We start from the raw sequence: 22,396 nt of genomic DNA on the forward strand, positions 1-22,396 counted from the left end.
ATTTTCAAGAAATGTTTTGCTAATAAGATACTTTTTTTTTTTTTTTTTTGCAAAATCTGGTTCCTATTCACCTCTGAAGCTTTAATTTTCTTCCTTGTATTTTTATGTTTTTTGGTGCCATAACAAAGAATTTGTATTAACTAAAATTATAATTTAAAAATAGGAAATGAGGTGGTAGATAAACCATAAAATTACTTGATTCAACATTTCCACACAAAATGGAGCAGTTGATAAAGTAGCAAAATTTCAGACAGTTTCACCAGTTTCATGTAATTATGGATTTGTTTTATATTGAAAAGAGCATTTAACTTCATACTGACTGTTGATAGCAGAGCTGCATATAACTTGCAAACTGCAGTTTGGCCATGTATGTACCAAAGTATTGAAGTTTGTGAATTTTTTATGTGTAATTAATTATTATTTCTAGTTTTTTAATCAAAACATAGTCCAGAAACCCTGCTCTATAAACTAAACATGGAACTTTTCAAGCTACTTCAGATCTCCAATAAATGGGGCAGTGGTCTCATACTTGCCTGTGAAGTTCATCCTCCACCTAAACACAATCACAGACATCCATGGCTGGATTCAAACCTGTGACTTGTTGATTGGAGAGTGAATCCCAATTAATGCTATGATTGTTCCTGTCTACATAATGTCTGTCAGATGCATTGTTAGGCCCAGTACATTAACTGCACAGTTTTTCTGTGTTGCCAGAATGTAAAATGTTTCAACCTCTATATAATATACCTAACTCACCCTCAGTTGAAAGTTCCTTATAAGGGTTTTTTGCATTTTCGACAGGATTTGAATCCAGGTGTTTTATGCCGAATATCATTGTTACTGAATGAGCTATGGAGGCTCTATATTGAGTGAATATGATAGTATTTTTATATTGAACATTACCCCTTTATGTAAATAGGAATGATATCAAAAGTAATGAAGTGAAATGAGATCTTATTTTATGAGAAATAAGACAGGATTGAAGTTCAGTAGATTATCCTCACCTCAGTGAAGAATGATTAGTGTTTCAGACACTGGTTATTATTATTATTAACACAGACTTCCATAGAACCAGAAGCCTCATCATAGGGGTTGACATTGTCATACACATAACTCATCGAACTGCTTTAAAGTCATTCAGTGTACCTGCATTTAATACACACACACACACACACACACACACACACACACACACACACACACACACACACACACACACACACACACACACACACACACACACACACAGAGTTCAGGTAATATATTCTACTACCAACCTCTCTCCATGCATATACATACCTCTTACTCCTTTGCTCAAACCCTTCTTATAGTTTCCGGGGCTGACCTTGTTCTACCTTCCTCTTTCATTCTGTGAACAATTTCTTCCACATTAACCCACTAATAACCCTTTACCAACTTAAACATCTCAGTCAAATCCCTCCTCTTATTCATAAGGCTTTACAAATTACATTCCATCAATCTGTCTTCATATCTCACATTCCAAAGTATAATAATCCATGTGGTTTGATCAAAGCATTATGCAATGGCACCATAACCTCTTTACTTCTGCATTGAAAGTCCTCTGCATCATTGCCATAATCTGATGTCATGACTTTACAGTTATACATGTGATCCCCTGAACATCAGGTCCTTGTTCACCACCGTTCCCAGATCATTTCTCTCCTCAGCCCCTTTAAAATGTCCCCACGGAGTGCATATACTTTGCATCTCATCATTGCCTGCCAAATTTCAGGACCTTACACTTTACAACACTGAACTGATAGATTCACTCACTTGCCCACTCATACAATCTATTCAAGTCCTCCTATAAGACCACAGCATTTATTGACTCCTCATCATTCTTTCCAATTTTGCATCATTTGCAAGCAGTTGCCTATATTCAGTTCAACCTACCCCAACATCATAGTCAAAGTTAAACGACAGTGGCTCCAAAAAAAAAAAAAAAAAAAAGATCCTGTAGCACATCACTAGTGACTTTTCTCTTTTGGGATACTGCATCACCCCCCCCATACATAACTTGCTTATACCTGTCTGACAGCAAGTCATATATTCAACTTGCTAATTTAATATCCAATCCCATTTGTTCTATTCCAGTTTAGTTGCTATTTTATTATGTGGCAATCTATCAACAGCCTTTGCAAAATCAAAGATACCATTTGTATATGCATCTCCCTTGTCCAGTGCATTCATCTCTTTGTTTTAGTATATAAGTAAATTGGTAAAACATGCCCTCCCTTTAACAGATCGATGTTGACAAATTCTAGCTATTCTAGCTCTCACTAATTTCATCACTTTAACAGCAACTCCAGATATACAGAGTGGCCTATAATTTGGAACCTCATCCTTATCACCAACTTTGGAATGTGTGTTGTTTCAAAACAAGAATCTTGAAACATTTCCTTAACATGTTCATGCTGAAGTGTCTGTACATGTGTAAACTGCCAGTAAGAACTAGCTTTACTGTATATATGCTGCTTCCATGTCGGATGGTAGCATTTTCACAAAGTGTGTGTGGCAACATATCAGGCGGAACATTTTTGGTAGAATTTTATTTGTAAAATAAAACATTTGCAAAATGTGTTAATGATGTCAAAATTCTCAAATGCAACTTGAATGGATTTAAAGTTATATATATGTGTATATATATATACACACACACAAAAACTATCCATCACTACACACAGATAATATATATGCATCTTTATTTGTTTTACATATACATGTTATACACATGCTTTCTGTACCCAAAGACTACATTATAAATAACTGTTACATGTATTTTCTGCAACAGAAAATTTAAAAGAGGATGTTAGGAGAAATATCATCATCAAATTCCTGCCATGTACCCACAAGGGGTGTACAGGATATGATAGTACTACAGAAAAAATTATATCATTACTAACTTCCTATCTACAATTTTCCTCCAAATCAGTCTGTTACTTGTCAAGACTACAACATTATCAGATCTTATATTTCTATCGTCTAAGGCACTTTGTACCGTATAAATCCACCTATATCTTGGTCTTCCTCTGGGTCGTTTTCCTGCCAACCTGGCAGAGAACACTTGTTTTGCTAATCTTTCCTCGCCCATTCTGTTTAGGTGGCCATACCACCTGAGATTAGCTCTGCTAACGCATTCCTGGATGCAGACAATGTCAAGTTCTTTCCTAATATCCTCATTTTTAATATGATATTGCCATTGATGCCATCTGTTCACGCCTATAATCTTTCTCAGGACTCTCATATCTGCGGTCTCTAGTCTTTGGTCAAGTGTTTTACTTCTGACCCAGGTCTCAGATCCATAAGTTAAAACTGGTTTGAACACTGTCTTGTATACAGCTAATTTAGTGTTCCGACTAATTTCTCTCATATTGCATATGAATTTATTCAATTGACTTCCCACCATACCAGCTTTGCTGATTCTGTTGTCTATTTCTATATTTAATTTACCATCTTCACTAAAAATCGTGCCTAAGTAGCTGAAATGTTTTACTTGTTCCACAGGTTCTCCATTCACAACACAGTTGACATTTTCAGTGATTCTGCCTATTTTCATTGTCTTTGTCTTTTTATTGCTGACCTTCATACCATATCTATTTAAACAGCTATTCAATTTAGTCAGAGAATCTTGCAGACCTGTAGCGGATTTATTTAGAAGTATAACATCATCCGCATAAAGCAAAGAGCTGACGTTAACATCTCCAATTTTGATATCATGTTTAATACCACTTTCCTTCATAATGTGATCCATGTAGATAATGAATAACAGAGGGGATAATGTACATCCTTGTCTCACACCAGATTTAACATTAAACCATCTTCCTGTACTTCCTTCAATTCTAACTGCTGACTTACAACTCAAATAAAGACTAAGTATTGCTTGATATAATGCCCCATTGACGCCATATAACTGCAGCGTATTGAATAGCTTCTCTCTTGGCACCTTATCATATGCCTTTTCCAAATCGACAAAACTTAAATACAGATCTTTGTTATATTCCCATGCTTTCTCGACTATTTGTCGTAAAGTGAAGATCTGATCCTGACAGCTTCTGTTTGGCCTGAATCCAGCTTGTTCTTCACTAAGCTTTTCTTCCACAATTCTTCTCAACCATTTCTCAAGTATACTTGCATAGATTTTGCCAGGGACACTCAGTAGGGAAGTACCTCTGTAATTCTCACATTCAGTTTTATTTCCCTTTTTATATATGGGTACTATGAGAGCTCTACTCCAATCATCGGGAATTCGTCCCTCTGTCCAGGCTTTCTGAACTATGCAGTGCAGCCACTATAAGACTCTTATACCACCATACTTCAGCATTTTTGGTCGAATATCATCTACTCCAGCTGCCTTTCCACATTTCAAGCCTTTGATGGCTTTTTCTACTTCAAGTATGGATATGTATTCCTGCCTGCATGCCTGGTCAGTGTTTTTTACCACTGTGCTGTCATCACTGCTTGCTTCATTTAGCAGTTTTTCAAAGTAATTACTCCATACTTCAAGGATATCTTTTTCTCCAGTTTTCATGTCACCTTTATCATCTCTAACTCCTTTTACAGCACTCTTTCCTCCATTCCTAAACTTCTTCAACAACCTCCAGAATATTTTGCCACCTTCTTGATATTTATTTTCTATATTCTTGCCAAAGTCCTCCCATGACTTTTGTTTAGTTAGTTTTTACATGGTGTTTAGCATTCTTGCATTTGTCTATATTCTCTAAGAGCACAAGCTGACTTATTTGACAGGAACTTTTGATATGCTTTCTTCTTTTCCTTCGCTGCCTCTTTAACTTCCTGAGTCCACCAGGGAGTTCTGATTTTTCTATCCTTGCAGACAACCTCACCACATGCCTCTCTGGCTGAATCATGTATTACATTGTTATACACATGTATTACATTGTTATACATATTATACACATGCTTTCTGTACCCAAAGATTACATTATAAATAACTGTTACATGTATTTTCTGCAACAGAAAATTTATGAGAGGATGTTAGGAGAAATATATAACTTTAAATCCATTCAAGTTGCATTTGAGAATTTCAACGTCATTAAGACATTTCACAAATGTTTTATTTTACAAATAAAATTCTACCAAAAACATCGCACCAAATATGCTACATACGCTTTGTGAAAATGCTACTATCCTATATGTTTAGAACATAGTTAGACACTATGTTCAGTGCTACCATAAATCTGTTTTGCCATTCCAGTTGTCTCTAATTACAGTAATTGTCTCTAATATAGACATAGACTGTAAATATCTGTACTGTATTTGATGATATAATAAAACAACGTTTTTTCTTACTTTGGCAGTATGGTGTCTGCTGATGATAAAATGTGATTTTTTATGCTATAACAGCAATTCCCAGTCTGCAGTAACATCTGAGAGGATCTGCATGAGATTCATTTTAGAGAACAAATATTTTATGTTATGAACAGTCTTGATGTACTACCACAGACTGTACAGCCCAACAATTCATTGTGGCACCTTGATGTACATTGAATGTACATCAAGATGCCACAATGTAATATATTACTGTATTTTTACTGTTTACTACTCAAATGTATTTTCTGCCTTTTATATGGAACAATGGGAGCATATTGAACATATATTGTGAGGTGCTGCAATGCATTGTTGGTCTGTGTGTGTGGGGGGGGAATAGATCCGACTAAAACAGAGTCAGATGTAACAACGATTATTTATCTCTTGGTTTTACTTATACTGGCTCTGTTGAAGACTAACATCAAGCTTACTTAATATCAGTATTCTTTGTAACTGTCAACATGAGTTTGTTGAAGGTAGGGCATGTTTCACCACTTATGTACTATAACAAGGAGGTGAATGCACCGGACAAGGGAGATATATGTATACAATAGCATACTTCGATTTTGCAAAGGCTATGAATAGATTGTTTACACAATAAATTGGTAACTACATTGGAACAGATGAATTGGGTACAAAATTAGTGAATTGGTTAGGTGACTGGCTGTCAAATAAGCATCTCTGGAATTGGAATCTTCATACATCTCTTGCTTGCTCACCACTAAGCCATTTTCTGTCATTTCTTCTACACCTGAGCTTCTCATCATTTCACACTGATGAGAACGTGATGAGATGTAGTGGGATGTGATGAACACCCTAATGAATTGCTCACTAATACCTCAACTATATTCTCTACAACAGTTACCAATCTACTATTTTCATTCATTAACATCATCTTGCCATAATCATTCTTCCTTCTACTTGTCACATATTGAAAAAACCCTCTAGGATTTTTCTTAGCTTGATTTGATAATTTCTGCTCATAGTGCACATATCACTAAGTATCACTTTTTGCTGTCTTTACCAACTGAATCACTTTCCTAACCTGCACTTTATATTCTTCATGCAACTGATTATTCCCATTATTCATCTTGTACCACCTTCATAGTGCTACATTCTTCCAGATTTTATCCTTAATCCTTTTGCTCGTTTATTTAATACCTACCTTCTTCAGCTTTGACCTTGATGCTCTTAAGTATCTTTTGGTCAGTATCCAATCACCATTTATCTCCTTCCTGCCTAATTCCTCATTCTTAGCTTTTCATAATCACCAGCCTTGTAGTTCCACATATATCATTTCTTCACAAACATTATGGAAGATTTTGAAACTAGAATTATATGAGCACTATAAAATTTTTCAAATGAATAAGAGGGAATAAAATGTACTGTCATTAAGAAAACCATGGATAGGATTTGAGGTTAGCAAGAGAAGGTTATTGCTCTATGGGGGGGAATAGTGTGGGCAGAGAGCCCTAGCATACACTTGCATAGATAGAGTAGTCTGAAGAGAGAGGTATCCATCCAACATGATACACACACTCAGTGAATGACCAGAGCAGAAAGTGACAATCTAATCACAAAGACAGAAGGCAGCCCATAACATTATAGGTTGCTAAGGTGACCTCTGTGTCAGACCCAATCAAATACCAATGAATATCAGTTGTAACCGCATTGAGTTTCTCCGAAACTTTTCATAGCTTGTATCCAAAAGTGGGTAAGATTGAGTAGAGGTCTTATTTGGAATGAGGGTAGCAAAATTCATATCAGTAAGCATCACTAATTAATTTATGGACCTCACAGTAGTGTAAGGAAGTTGGCTGTGTTGATAATGTTTTCCATTGTTTGAAGAAGATTGAGATGGGGCAGTGGGATAATAGTTTGAAACCCCATCTTTTATCTCTCTCTCTCTCTCTCTAGGGATGAACTGGATGTAGGCTTGCTTCCATGCTATTGGGTAGATACTAGATTAGTATAACTGTTTGCTAGACAATATAGGATATGTTGTTCATATTTAGACTAATGAGGAGTTTTCTTATATCTTTTTTGTTAAAAAATTAGAGGAGGCATGCAGAGAGCCTTTTGTAATATAGTTGGAGATTTTCTTTAGTCATCTGTACAAGAGTTGAAAAAGAATATTGGTGCCAAGAAGTCAGCCTTATCTTTGGGTGATGTTAGGATGCCACAGAATGTGAGAGATGGAAATCTGGAACTGCTAAAGTTGTGCCAGTGATGAAGACTCAACTGTCATTTGACCAGTAGGCAAGTTTTCTTGCTTACTGGTTTGACCCTTTCTTATTTGGATTTTTTAATGTATTTTTTAACAAATTGCATGTTGTAGTGTGCACTTACTGCAGAGTTAGAATTTTTGACTCAAGCCATTTGAGACATGCTGAATTTTTCTCTTGGACTTTGGTATATGTTGTAGGGATCATGATTGCAGATTTTGTGTGGAATGGGAGATGAAGTGCTAATTTAAGCAAGAATATTGCAGTTATTTGTTGTAAAAGATGTTGAATCAGGAGCAAAAAAACAGTAATTAGACCATGAGAAAGTGATGTAAAAATTGCAGAGGTCATTCTGATTGGTACTCTTGTTGTGCCAAAGGACACGAGGCTGAACTTGACTGGGTGAAGGTCATCATGTAGAAAACAAAACATGGACTATTTAGTTATGGTCAGCACTTGAAGAACTCACTGGAGGGTAAGTGAGGAGCTAGTTAAGAAATTATCTGAGGTATTGATGGGGGTGGGTGGGAAATTTTCTAGTTCAGTAGATGAGCAGTTTTTATGTTCGATCATTATTATCAGCTAATACTTCGTCCTCTCTGTCAGCTCAATCTGTGAAGTTAGAGAAGGGAAACTAATTTGAATTATGAACATTGAAAAATCTCCAAGGATACCTAGGAAGATGACCTCATTGTTTGGATAATTAGGCTATGAAAAATGAATCTTCAGAGATAAAAAGAGGTCAAAGTATATCAGAATTAGGAGAGCAGTGAAGGCAGCAGATGAAAACAAAGTGCTTCAAGGAGATTTTGAGCCAGATCAGATCCTGCTATTCAAGGTTTAACAATGTCTGGCATAAAATATCATATTTGACAACACGTGTGTACCACCATTCTGAATGATTCACACTTAAGAATAATTTAGAATGTAGTTTGGATAACTGACATGGACAGCAGTTGTTGAAGATGCCAGATAAAGTTTTCTCTGACAAAATAACACATCAGATGATGCATGTAAGTAGTCGATTACTAAATAACTTAAGGAATTCACAACGTATACTAGAATATAAATTAAATTAAACTTTAATATATATCTCCAATATTTCGGCAATGTCACACTGCCATCTTCATGGGAACTTAAGATAAAGACACGTGCATGCAGGTGCCACAAACAGCAAATGAGGAACGAAGCGAAGAAGCTAGTGTTTTTCCTAAAGTCCTGATGTTGGCCCATAGCAGGCTATATTAGGTATTCTTGGCCATTGGGCTGAAGTTCTCCTGATGTACATCTCCCAAATTTGGAACAGTAAGTAGTCATTGATATCATGTAAGTAGTCATAGATACCATTAACATTGGTGTCAAGGTCATGAATGGTAGTGAGATGGTTGTAAATATTTTTTGGAGGGGAGTATTATTTTTGAGGTTTCTATTTTATTTTAGTTGATTTTTTGTTGGAGAATTTTCTGAACCACAGTGTCACTATTATTTTTTATTGCGTTTTTTATACTTGATGATGTAAGAAGTTTATGGAAGAGGAGTATGTGGTAAAAGTAAAATGGCCTCGGTGATGTCTCACATACTTGTATATTCAGACTCCCACTAGGCATGATATTCAAAGTAAGTAAGTAGATTATTCAACAGCAGGATTACTTACTAGCTAAGTTAGAAAGCCTCCTGACTTGTTATCATCACAGTCCTGAGTATTGACTAGCAGCTATCCTGCAGAACTACTCTGCTGCACCTTCAAATGGAGGAGGTACTGGCTCCCTAGTTAATTACACCATGTTTGACATGAGCATTCCTGTAAAGAATGTCACCCTCATTCCATGTATGGAGAGGGATAGGTACTGGAAACCAAAGACCGTACTTTGGAGACTAAATATTGCAACAACTACTTCAGACCTCCAATGTAATGAACAGCTCAGTGATGGAAATTGACTATTTAGGTGTTTGTTTTTTTTTGGAAGGTATGCTTATAATGTGGCAATATTTGCCCAAAGCACATGAGTCCCATTTGTTGAAGCAAGCCACACCACAAGGTAGGGTTGGCCTGAATGAAAGAAGCTATATATATATATATATATATATATACTGCACATCACCATCCCCTTAGTAGTTCAGTTGGCTTACTGTGCTGGCAATATAGCATTATTTATTAATTTCGGTTAAGTTAAAAGTGATACAGATTACTTTTCTCTGCTGAACTAGTTCTCTGCTGAGATAAAAGAGTGTTCAAAGAATCTGTTTTCATATTTTTTGAACACTCTTAAGAGAGTGTTCTGAAGGGAATACACTGGAATGGGCCACATGTCAAGAGGGCTACAAAGTGAATTTCCCAACATTTTCTTATAGTATTGTCTGTTTTTTGTCAACACATTGGTGTTTGACATTGCAGACATTACAAGTGTCTGCAATGTCACGTTTGTATAAAAATTTTTGTATGTATGTCGAAAGTTTTTCCACTCAGTTATACTATAAATTAAAGATGCTATATTCTTGGTTTCATCCTTTATCTAAGCGTAAGCAAACAAAGTTTGTGTGCAAAGTGATTTCACGTGCAAATTTGTTTGCTTACACTTGGATAAGGGATGAAACCAAGAATATAATTTCTTGGCATCTTTAATTTATTCTCATTTGTAACAATTTCCACAGTTGGGTTACAAATAAAATAGTTGATCAAAGACAGAAGACCACAGATATGAGAGTTTGGAGAAAAATTAGAGGAGTGAACAGATGCCATCAGTGGCAGAATCTAAGCGTAAGCAAACAAAGTTTGTGTGCAAAGTGATTTCACGTGCAAATTTGTTTGCTTACACTTGGATAAGGGATGAAACCAAGAATATAATTTCTTGGCATCTTTAATTTATTCTCATTTGTAACAATTTCCACAGTTGGGTTACAAATAAAATAGTTGATCAAAGACAGAAGACCACAGATATGAGAGTTTGGAGAAAAATTAGAGGAGTGAACAGATGCCATCAGTGGCAGAATCACATTAAAAATGAAAGTATTAGAAAAGAACTTCTCTATGTTAGTTTCATTCAAGTATATGTAAGTGGAGCTTATCTGAGGTTGTATGGTCACTTAAACAGAACGGGAGAGGAAAAATTAGCAAAACAGGTGTGTTTGATGCCAGGGTGGAAGGGAGAAAAAACAGTGGAAGACAAGACCAGATCTCATTGTATCAATGCAGTTCATAGTGCTATAGAAGATTGACATGTAAGAAATGACAATATAGGGATCTTAACAAATAACAGATTAATTCGAAGGAAAATTTTTTATGAGACTAGTAATAATTCGAACATTATGTAGTTTTATCATAGTGTCCTGAATGCCCTTGAGGTTACATATTAGGAATTTCATTAAGATGATGGTGAAGCAGTTTCTCTTATGTATTGACCTTCTATTCACTCATAGGAGAAACCAGTTAATCATTGTCAGCATAAAAAAAATGGATTAGGAAAACATGTAGATCCTCTTCAGAACACATTACTATTACAAGAAAGTGTTTCAAGAATCTATGAAAGGAGCCATATTACAATGTTGAAAATGAAATTCAAGGAATATCCGGTGTTTGGAATAAAACATTGTAAGCTAAGTAACTTAAACTGTGAAAAAATCTTCTACTGAAATTTAAAAAGTAAAATTTACAAGGCTATATATATATATATATTAATCATACTTAAAATATCACTCTCAGAGGACCCTGTAACCCCTAGAGAGCGCGCGTCCCCTAGGTGGCGGATAGGGGAGCCCACCACGTGTGTGTGTACATGCACGTGCATGTGTGTATATATATATATGGTGGGGTGGTCCGAATATACTAAATAAGGACTCGTGGACCAACAGGGTCATAAGGGGCAATCATCTTGATTGTAAGGGAAGCAGCACTCCCATGGACCCCCTAGCTGGATCTATCCTCTCCTTCTTCTACTTTGAGGAAGATCCACTTACTTTAATCTTTCCTATAAGGCCTTATCAGCCAACTCTTCTTCCTTTATGACCCTTATGCTATTAGAGTACTCGAGGGCCATGGGGTTATTTCTGGCCTTACAAACTATGCCCTCTCTATAAACCTTACTATATTTCTACTATAATCTACTCTTTCCCCTTCAATATACCCTATTCCTCCTATGGGTTTAAATTTGAAAGAAGGCTAGTTCAGAAGCCTTAAGGTAGCAGCCCTACCACAACTATTCCATCGTCAGGCTAGTCCCCTGACATGGAGAACATAATCCTACTTGTAAGCTGACAGAAAAAGATAATTGGATTGAATCTATGGGAAACAACCCTGGAATGGAAAAGGGAAAACGAAAATGGAAACGACAAAATATAATACACATAGCAAACTGGAATGTAAGAGGAATAGCATATAAAGAAATAGAATTAGACCAGTTATTAAATGAAAGAAATTTTAAAATAGCAGTAATCACTGAAACAAAAAAGAAATTGAAAGGAACTATGAGAACTGAAAATTTTGATGTGATATACAGTGGAGTCGACAGAGACCAAAGAGCACAAGCAGGAGTCATGATTTGGATTCATAACTCCCTTTCAAAACAGTTAAAACATTATAAATTATGGAATGAAAGAATAATAGAAGCTAGAATAAAAATAGATAGAGGCTATTTAACAATAATTGGTTTATATGCCCCAGAAGAAGGAAGAGAACAGGATAATATTGATTTTTATAATCAACTACAAAACATATATAATAAAATAAATAAAAATGATTACATAATTTTAGCAGGAGACTTAAATGCAAGAATTGGAAACACGAAAATTAATAATAACATAGGAATACATGGAGGACACACTCTAAACAGAAATGGTAAAAAATTGATTGACTTTGTAGTTTATAATAACCTAAAAATAATGAATTCCTTCTATAAACATAAAGACATACATAAATATACTTGGGCAGCAAGAGGATGAAATCAATATTAGATTACTTCATATTAAATGAAAAGACATCAAAATTTTCACTAGATGTTAGAGTTCACAGAGGATATGAAATAAGCAGTGACCACTTCCTTGTTAAAATAAAATTAAGATTACCACCTAAATGGCTACAAGTAACAAGAACAGAAAGAAAAATTGAAACATTTGTTTATAAAACTAGACTATTGAATGACACGAATGTACAATGGCTATATGAACAAAGAATTAACCAATATCTAGATAAAATAAAACAAAATGAAGAAATAGAAATAGAATGGCTTAATATAAAAACGATACTAAATGCAGCAGCAAATGAAAGCTTAGGAAAGACCAAAAAATCCAATAAAAGAAAAAACTGAAGATCTGGGATGATACAATCAAAGAAATAATCAAAAAGAAAAAAGAAGCCTATCACAAATGATTAAGCAGTAAAAGATTAGAAGATGAAATAGAATGTAAAAGAATAAAAGCCATAGGTAAAAGAGAAGTCAGAAAAAGACATAGAGAATCATGGAATAAATTTGTTTCTAATTTAGAACATGATTTATATAAAATAAGACCCAATGTATATAAGATTTTGAAACACCTAAATGCAGATACCAAAGAAAACATAAAATTAAACACTGAATTGAAATTAGAAGAATTTCTAAATTACTACACAGAACTGTGAACAGACAAATATTTTAAAAAAGACAACTGGCAAACAATTAACGAAAATGAAAAGGAAATAACTGAAGAAGAATTAGAAATCAGCCTGAAAGAAACAAGAAATGGAAAATCACCTGGAGAAGATAAGCTAGGTTCAGAACTATATAAATATGCAGGAACAAGATTCAAAGAAAGACTTTTATTATTTTTAAATAAAATTTACTCAACTGGTATCCCCCCAATAGAATGGAAAAAAGCAATTGTGATTCCTATCTTTAAGAAAGGTAATAGAGATGACCCTAAAAACTATAGAGGTATCAGTATACTAAATTCCTGTTACAAAATATATAGCAGAATCTTAAATAACAAACTAATGAAATATTCCGAAAACTTTATTCTAGAGGTACAGAATGGATTTAGAAAAGGGCGATCATGTATAGACCCAGCCTTTTGGCTAAAATTAATAATAGAGAAAAGAAGAGAATATAATTTAGAAACACATATTGCATTTATTGACTTTGAAAAAGCATTTGACAAATTTAAAAGAAACATATTATTTAACATATTAAAAGAAAGACAAATACCAAATAATATCCTAAAAGCTATCATATACAAGAGAGATAAACCAAGGGGTCCGACAGGGATGTCCCCTCTCAGCAACTCTTTTTAATATCTACTTAAATGAAATAATAATAAAATGGAGTAAAAATTTACATCAAGGAATTAAACTTTCACCTACAGTTAACTTAAACACTCTCCTCTTTGCAGACGACCAAATAATAATTACAACTTCTGAAGATAACTTACAGAAAGCTATTTTAAATCTAAATGAGATATCCAAAGATTATGGTATGATAATATCAACGGAAAAATCAAAAACTATGGCCTTTAAAGGACAAGATCCAGCAAGAACTAAAATAGTAATAGATAACAAGATCTTAGAACAGGTGAATTCATTTAACTACCTAGGATGTATGATCACACATGAAAATGAAAAAGATATAAACGTAAAAATTGCAAAATATTTAAAAATAACAGGTGTAATTAACTCTATATTTAAACCAAACCAGGCTAAAAGTATACAATACATTAGCCTTACCGGTCTTAATGTATGGAAGTGAAATCTGGACAATAAAACAAAAAGACAAACAAAGATTAACAACAGCAGAAATGAAGTTTATGAGAAAAACTGCAAAGTATACTCTATTTGATCCCAAAAGAAACGAAAATACTATAAAAAAGAATTAAATCAAGAACCAGTAATAGAAAAAATTAAAAAATATAAATATAAATGGATGGAACACGTTCAAAGAATGAAAACAGAAAGATTACCAAAACAAGCCTTAAAGTACAAGCCATTAGGAAAAAGAAAACCAGGATGTCCTCTTAAAGGATTCAACGATGACTTCTAAGGCCGGAACAGGCCATGCTAGGCCTAAATCCTTGATACGTACGATGATGATGATGATGACTTAAAATATCAATTATGATTTTTAACAGTTTGTAAAATATTATTATTATTATTATTATTCAGGCCTCCATGGAGTCAAAAGACTCATCGTGGGAGGTCCTTCCTAAGAACATAAAGTCTGTCAAGACTCATCAAGGGGAGATCCCCCCGTTCCCTAAGAAACACAAAGTCTATCATACCACTCCTTAAACTCATTGACCGTTCTCGCTCTCACCACTCCATCAGGCAATGCATTCCACGGCTCAACCACCCTCCATGCAAAGAAACCACTCCTAACCTTCTTGCTCACAGTTTCCTTTCGTAACTTCCAGGGATGGCCTCTTGTCATCACTCCTTCATGCTGTTCAACCAAGTGAAAGAACTCCCCAGTGTCAACCCTGTAACCACCTCTCAACAGTTTAAAAGTCTCAATCATATCACCTCTCCTTCTTCTATCCACCAAACTCTGCAGTCCACATTCCCTCATAACCAAAATTGTACAGTTCTGAAACCATCTTTGTCATCCGTCTCTGTGCCCTTTCCACAGTTAATTTATCCCCTTCAAATCCTGGGGACCAAATCTGAAAACAATAGTCTAAGTGTGGTCTGATCAGAGAACAACGGAATGATAAGACCGTTGTTCTCTGCAGGTCAGTGTCCTTCTTCACCACCTTTGCAATAGTGTTGTGTTGCATATTGTGCTGAAGAAAAAAATTCTCTGTAATTCAGCTGCTCCTTAGTGCATGTTTTTCTCATAATTTTGTTATAGTAGTTCTGTTGATACCAAAATAATGTAAATTACATTGAAAGGCATATTTATTTTCCACATTTTTCTTTAAATGAGAAAAAAATCTTATTAATAGTGATATTTAAAACAATGTTTTATGATAGCTATTCAACATTATTTCATATTTATGATCATTTTTTTCTTTATGCAGAACAAGAATATCGCAAAATAGACTAGAGTAACATCTTTGCAACTGTCCAATTTATTACTGTATACTAAATGTTTTATAGCAGAATAAACCACATTGCATAATGCTTTTAGATGGAAGTGGGAAAAGCAACACAACAACATTTGGGAAAGGGTAGCTTTGTTATAGTAAACAACCAGTTTTAAGAGGATTTTACATGTTAATGATATAATAAATCATGATTTGGTGGAGTAAATTGCATACTATCATAATTTGTTGGCATGAAAGTAACTTGAATAATATATTCAAGATACCTGAGCTTTTGAGGGTCAGGAACAAATTTAAAGATGAAGAGGGGGGTGGGGGAGGAGTAATGGCCAGTAATAAGGAGGCCTTTACAGATTGTCAGTATAATTAAGAGTGATAAGTTAGAGGAAATTAAATCTTGTATAGTCTATATGGGAGATGCGTTTTGTGAGATTATGGTTGAAATTCAGCAACCACTATGTTTTTATTAAAGAATATTTTCATGGTAATACATGCATTTTAAAAATTAAATTTTCATTGTTATTTTTTTATTTTATAATATATAATTTTCTTTTATTATAACTGTATACATTATGCATACATTCCAAGTAACATAGATTTACTACACACTGCAAATAAAATAAAATAAAAACCTGATGAAAATGATTATAGATATGTTTCATTAGGTGTAGCAGTTTTGTTAAGAAAATAATGTTAATGTCCAAAAATAAATACTCATTTCATATGAAAATGTTTTAAAAAAACTCCTACCATAGGGATGAATTTGTAAAAAATGTGACCACCTAATCTACCACTTACATGTATGCAGTTTTAGCATGATGTTAAAAACTTTAACTAAAAAAAACTTAATATGGGATATGCAATTCCATTATAATATTGAAAATCCTTCGTATCTGCAACCTGGACTGGAGAGTTAGCTAATGGTATAATTCAAACACTGAACTGTTTAAAAAAAGTCTGTGTTGTAGTAAATAGAATTTAAAATATTGGTATATGTTTTTGTTATGTTTTTATCTGTGGATGAATGATTTAAGAAAAATGTTTTCAATATTCACTGTTATTTTTTAATACCACTGTAAATAGTCTGAGATATAATTGTTGTTACAACAAATGATTGCCTTTATTTTTGGATAATATATATAAGGACTGTAAATTTCAAAATATATGATAAATTTAGTAAAAAATAAAAATTCATCAAAATACATGACATGTTTCTTGTTAAATTATTTTTGTACCATTATATTTTCATACCATTTTGACTTATCTACTTCCTAAGAAGATGAGGTTTTCTCTAATAACTACTGATAACTTAGTTAATAAAGGACTAGATGAAACCATTACATATGAACATAGGTATGTTGATGATATTTTTGCTATTTGGACCAGTTCTACATTAGAGCTCCATACTTATATACTAAAGATTAATGCTGTTCAGCTAAAGATACAGTTAACTTCATGGAAGATTTCAATTATTTTTCATCTTTCAAAAAACACATACAGGTCATTACATCTATCCAATATAGTCTCACCAACATCCATGTGAGAAATCTGACACTATTAAAACCTTGATTCATTGTGCATGCCTCATATGTTCCACTGAAGCCATATTACAAAACAGAATACTGCACATTAAATTATTCATACATAATGGTTTCAATGAGTCTGTTTTCAACAAAGTTATTGGAACTTGCAGAACTTCGTATTCTTCCTCTCTGGAAGATGTTTCATATCAATATCCATAACGGATGTCAAAGTATCTGAACACATTTGTAAAATATTAAAGTAGCATTTCATCATCTCTGTAAAATTGGCAAAATTTCCTGTTTTCCTTCATCAGCTAAAGACCAGCAGGCATCCCCTGTGGATCTAGTAGACACCTGTACCAGGTTTCTTGCTCCTGTGGTCTACCACCTTGATCATTCTGGAAGATCCATCTTTGTTCATCACAAAAACATGTTACATCAAGTACTATGAACTTGGAACAAACCAGAATTCTACACAAGAAGAACGGATTTCTTATGGAATAACTTTAATGAGTGAAGTTCTGAAGCATTATCAGAGGCTAAGACTACATTTATTCCTTTTATGGGAAGTAGCACTTCTTAACTTGCTTGTCATAATTACCTTTTTAACTCTTTTGACTTTAATTATCCAATGTCACCTAACTAAATCATTAGTGTTGCATTGTTGATTTTTCTGTTGTTGTGTGTGTGAACTTTTGTTCTATGGAATGACTGGACAAGGAAAGTTCTGAGGTATTATTAAAGACTAAGACTATATTTATTCCCTTTATCAAAAATAATGCTTTTTAACTTTGCTTGTCAAAATTAATCACCTTTTAACTCTTTCGACTTTCATTGTCTATTGTTGCCTTACTAAATCATTAGTGTTAACGTTCTTTTTTCTGTTTTGTTTGTGGTGGTGGTGGTGATGTGTGAACTTTTGTCCTATTTGTCATACTGAAAAGATGCCTATAAAACATGGGTAAAAATTTTATATTAATATTTTTAATTAGCTGTGTTCTTTTTTTATATATTATATTGTCATTCATCATCCACTTTGACTAGACACCTAGGCTAGTTCTCTTAACTTTATTTCTAGATCTTCTGCCCAAAAAACTATATCATTTGCAAAACACAGACATGCTAGAATATTGCCATTAATTTTAAAACTCTGCTAAATTATGAAACAATCAAAACGTTTCTTTATGAACTGAGAATTACATATTTGTTTTAAGTGGGGGGAGAAGGAGTTTCACTTATAAATTACTATGTATATGTTTGAGTGCAAAAATGTGAACAGTCTCCCACATGACCTTATTCTAAATTTGAAAACTGTAACATTTATTTCAACGTATTTACTTGATAAACATCATTATCTAAGATTTTAGAATTGCTTGTTGAGACAAATAGTCCTTGGAAAACTTGAAAACTGTAATTCTTACTTGTGATGCAGTTACTTACCTGATAAAGGCTATTACTTAAAATTTCAAAATTGCTTTACGTGGGACAAATGGAGACTATGCTACAAGAAATAATCCCAGCAGTCCTTGCATATAAGATGAATTTTTTGAAAACTTTTGAAAAACTGTGGTGCATATTCATTCTCTTAGAGACATGGTTATTACCATAAAGTGACTGAACATCACTACTCGTACTTACATCAGTTTAGATGATTGAAATGTAGTTCTTACAGTTTTTGACTTCTGTGGATATATGATGCACACATAAATGCCAATGTATTATGTGTATCAAAAGTATAAAATATTTATATAAATATTTAGCCAGAGGTTTGATCATGATGATAATTTAAGGAGTTGATTCTGAACATGATGAGCTCAAAGTATATCATATAAACTTCATTTGTGTGTGTGTGTCACAGGTGGAGACTAATTCAATGAGTTCATAAATGCATTACAAGAATCCTTCAGTCATCTAACTCCCAGTGATACCACTCAATCAAGAAGTTTGCATCCTATTTCATATACCCATTTACACAATTTCTTGTGTAATGAGACCTGTTGAGTATCCATAACTATAGAATCCTATGTATACCACAGTAAAAATAAATGTACTGTCTCACTATTCCAGAAGTGTGGGAAATTATTATCCTCAATTGTATTAAATAAACTTGTAATCTATTGTATTTTATTTATTTTTAACTAATTTTAATTATTTTTAGCTCACTAGTTTTAATTCATGAACATGCAACCGTATATATATAGAGGGATTCCAATTTAATGCATGCACTCTACTGTTTTTTTATTCAATTCCTTAATGTTGTTTGCTGTTTTGTACTGATGTCTTATGATTACATAAGATAAAACATTTACATAATAAATTTATCATGTAAATATTTACTGTGGTATATGTATGATTCTATAGTTAATTCACACAAAACTCACTTTATTGTTCATATAGAATCCATTTGATCCAGCAGCTTAGAACATTTTATATTATGATCCTGTATATCATGCATTAAACAGTGAATCAAGAGATTGACAAGTATTCTTAAAAACTGTTAAACAAGAAAGCTGCAATATGTGAATAGAACCTTCATTAAGATGATGTCTCTTCAATTGAACATGAGTGGCAAAAGTCTCTCTTAAGTTGCTGCTCTTACACCTCTGTGACACAAAACATAGTCCTCTGGCATTAATAATGAAATTAATGATGAAATTTCTAATGAAAGTTATGTTACGTAATGAATTACATTCGATGTAACTCTTAAGTGAGATTCTAGCTGAATTCATGCTCTTTTGATAAACTACTTCTGATAATCAATTGAATAATTAAGAGCATTGAGAAGTGTAATGGGATTGATAGAAATAAATGGGAGGCTGGTTAGACAGGAGCAAAGTAGATATCATTATTCCCAAATCTCTGAAATAAAAAAACTTCAGTATTGGAACAGAAAGTTAATCCTACAAATATCTATGGACAGATGAGAAATGAAAAGTGAATTCTCTGGGAACTGAAAGGAACTGCATCACCTGTGGTGTAAAGGGATATTGAGAAATTCCTATATGAAATATAGTCGATAACACTAATAAGGGAAATAAACTCTCAAATAATCAAAATAATATTGTATTTTATCGGGGATCAAAAACTGAAACAGATAATGACTGCACACAACATAACAAATTAGAATATGAAACTGAAACAACCACTAGTTAAACAAAACCCACAGTACCAATAGGATTATTCCACTATGATCAAGTTATTTAAGGAGAAATAAGTTATAAATGGAAAAATCATCTTGTATAGTCATAAATTCATAATGCTGCTTGAAAGATAAGATTTTTTTTCATATTTTTGCTAATAATACTGAATTAATTTATTCTTTTATAAGTCTGTGAGGAGTTATTTAGATATATTATTGATGTGGCACATATACATTGCAGAACAATGGCAGGCTAAAGCCTGCCATTGTTCTGCAGACAAGCTAAATTTGTGTGATTTTGTGTAGTCTAAAATTTGTGAGATGTATTTGTTTATGAAAGTTGAAAAATTTGTGGAAGGAGAGTGAAACTGGTGAGAGAGTGTGTAATAAAATGCTTTGAATGTGAAGAGACCAAATTATGTGATAGTAAAGTAGAGAGCATTGATACAAGACCAAAAAATGTAAACATTAGTGATAATATTGGCTGAAAGTATGGTGTCAGAAGTTCAGGAGAATGTAGAAGACTTGAATAAAGAAATTATACACTTACATATAGTCCTTCATAGGACCGAGAGAGAGAAAGAGAGAGAGAGAGAGAGATTGAAATACTGCAGAAACAGCAAGAGATTAGTCAAACTGAAAACAAGGAATCCAAAGCCAAAAAAGAAAATTGTAAGAATAATCAAGGGAATGAGCATAAGCAAATAGTTATTTACAAATTTATCAACAATATTCGTAATGCTGTCAGAATGCAAAAAGGGAAAGTGAATGAATTATTGTAAAAGAGTTGTTGGAAGAAGCAAAAAAGAACAGCGAGTAAAGTTTGTGAATCTGTTGCTATGCTATGCTATGATAGAGGCAAACTGAAAAGGAGACTATGATAGCTAATGAATCGATATGCAGGTTGTGCAGAAGAAATGGTAGAATTTGTGGACTTATGGCCTGAGTTTGATAGATGGAAAGATTTGTAAAATGCTGATGGATTGCACTTAAATGGATTCTGAGTTAGGTGTCTGAAGAGAGCTTTGTTCACTGAGAGTGTGGAAGTGCAAAGTTAGGAAAACTAAAGCAATTAGGACAGATGCAGACAAGTGTGAGTGTGAGTGAGTGAGTGAAAGCATCCATGAAGCAAACTCTCGGGCAACAATATTGAATGGGTTTTAAAAGAGGTAAACCGTGAGTAGACATATCGGTACACAATAAATAAAGGAAAAAACTCACGTAGAAAGATTATTTATTAGTTATCTTACACCAGCTACTTAGGTGGCGCTTTTTGGAATTGTCAGTTAGTGTTTAATTTTGAGCTTAATGTACTGAAGATGAAAATTATACTAATAAATAATCTTTCTACGTGAGTTTTTTCCGTTATTTATTGTGTACCAATATTGAATGGGGTAGCCAATTCAGGATGTAAAGATAGTTTGGGGCCCTAAGGGAGATGTTGCAGTTTCTACATACTAATGCTAGAAGCATCAGGAATAAAAGGGAAGAGTTTTGGACATTGGTTAGTGCAATCTCTCTAAAAGTTAAAGGCATTAGTGAGACTTGGCTAACATAGATGACATAGTTACAGGGATAGAATGTGATGGATTTAACATTTTCAGGGAGGATAGAGTAGATAGGACAGGGGTTAGGTACTTCTGATGATAGCAGATGAATTGCATCCAATAAGATTAGGAGTCGGTCAGGCAGGTAGCAGTTCTTTTGAGTCAATCTGGTGTGAGATTGAGGCCAAGAGGACAAAATATAAAATTGGCTGCTGCTACAGGCCAGGGATGATGTGGAAGACATGCATCAGTGTGAGTGCAAGTTGGTAATTATTATTGGGGACTTCAACTTCAGAGACATAGATTGGAAGGAGGAAAGATCACATAGCAGAAGGAAATGGAATTTATACACTTACTTAGAGATAATTACATGAAGCAGAATGTGACAGAGGGGACTAGGGATATGAGAGTGTTGAATCTTATTACAGGAGCAGAAGACCTGTCCATAACTAGGGTCACTGCATTGCCTCCAACTGGGAAAAGTGATCATGTGGTCTTGACTTGGGAAAGAGAAAAACATGTGGGAGTTCCAATTAAGAAGGGATATTTATGGAAAGTTCTGCAAGGGAAAAATGTTCGCAGTTCATGGGAATATCTGGAGGAAATAATATC

The 22,396-nt window shown here is 33.8% G+C and overlaps 1 protein-coding gene across 1 annotated transcript in view; it reads left to right on the forward strand.

The window, feature by feature from the left end:
- Ppcs (phosphopantothenoylcysteine synthetase) overlaps window positions 1-16,779 on the forward strand; it is a 178,095-nt gene extending 161,316 nt beyond the window's left edge. The window contains exon 8 of the mRNA XM_090412409.1: window positions 15,552-16,779. The gene's annotated coding sequence lies outside the window, so the exon portion shown is untranslated. The remainder of the gene's footprint in view (window positions 1-15,551) is intronic.
- The last annotated feature ends 5,617 nt before the right edge of the window (window positions 16,780-22,396 follow it).

Source organism: Typopeltis vanoorti, chromosome 22 (assembly GCF_054136105.1).
Source record: "Typopeltis vanoorti isolate ZY-2024b chromosome 22, IOZ_Tvanoo_1.0, whole genome shotgun sequence".
NCBI classification, from domain to species: domain Eukaryota; kingdom Metazoa; phylum Arthropoda; class Arachnida; order Uropygi; family Thelyphonidae; genus Typopeltis; species Typopeltis vanoorti.